At 29.4% G+C, this 1144-nt stretch overlaps 1 long non-coding RNA gene across 1 annotated transcript in view; it reads left to right on the top strand.

Annotated features, from left to right (window-relative positions):
* The window catches only part of LOC128247694 (uncharacterized), a 24974-nt gene that overhangs the window by 3098 nt on the left and 20732 nt on the right, over positions 1-1144 (top strand). The gene's annotated exons all lie outside the window — the stretch shown is intronic.

The raw sequence follows: 1144 nt of genomic DNA, 5'->3' as shown, positions 1-1144 counted from the left end.
ATATATATATATATATATATATATATATATATATATATATATATATATATATATATACGTACATATACATTAAATATACATATATATATGTATATATATGTATATATATATGTGTGTGTGTGTGTGTGTGTGTGTGTCTATCAGTATGTTTAGATGGATGGATGGATGGATGGATGGATGGATTATTTAAAATCACGGATAACAACAAAAACGTAGCCTAAATCTCAGTAAAGACTCAATCCGTCTAATGGCAGAATGAATATTTTATATCTTAACAACAAGCCTTACACTTGAAAACTTGTACAATTCTTTCAATGCTCATCCATTTCTACCTCTTTTTTTTTTTTTCAAATTGTTCAAAAAATGGCTTCGGAACTCAAATAATATCACAACAGTAAGGTATATGCGTGCGTGTGTGTATACATGAATATATGTTTGAGTTTGTGTATGTACGTTTGAGTATACACACACACGCATTGAATATATATATATTATATATATATGTCTGTGTGTGTGTATACATATATATAATGCATATGTAGAATATATATTAATACTTCTCAAAATACACTAGAAATACATCAAACAGCAAAGAATATACAAGAGTGCACAGCAAACTGGATTTAGTGAGATATAACTTAATATAATGTTGACTAACTGAATAAAACTCATTTCTACGTACACATTTCTACGTTGAAATAAATCTAGATAAACTTACGAAGGATTCGAAGTTTCACAGTTTCTTTACATCACAAGACTTTATCGTCACGCGTGGATATACATAAATACATACTCGCAGAATACACACACACATACACACACACAGCAGCAGCACACACTCGCAGTTACACACACACACACATATTTATGATTTGGATGTTTCGATACATTCAAATTTCTTACGCAGTTTCCTGCTAAAGAAGCTACGGGCTGTATTTCTACAAAGGCAGCAGGTTTGCAGAAACACAATGTGAACGGCTGTTGTATGTGATTTATTTTAATAAATATGCCTCCAAATACCTTTCATTCATTTTGTCTACTTATTATATACACAAATTCTTCTATTTTTAATATATGTATATTTATACATACGCATACACATACATAAATACCTATACATATATATACATACATGCCTATATAT

Source organism: Octopus bimaculoides, chromosome 4, assembly GCF_001194135.2.
Source record: "Octopus bimaculoides isolate UCB-OBI-ISO-001 chromosome 4, ASM119413v2, whole genome shotgun sequence".
Classification (NCBI taxonomy): Eukaryota; Metazoa; Mollusca; class Cephalopoda; order Octopoda; family Octopodidae; genus Octopus; species Octopus bimaculoides.
This window is presented reverse-complemented; position numbering and strand designations above follow the sequence as displayed.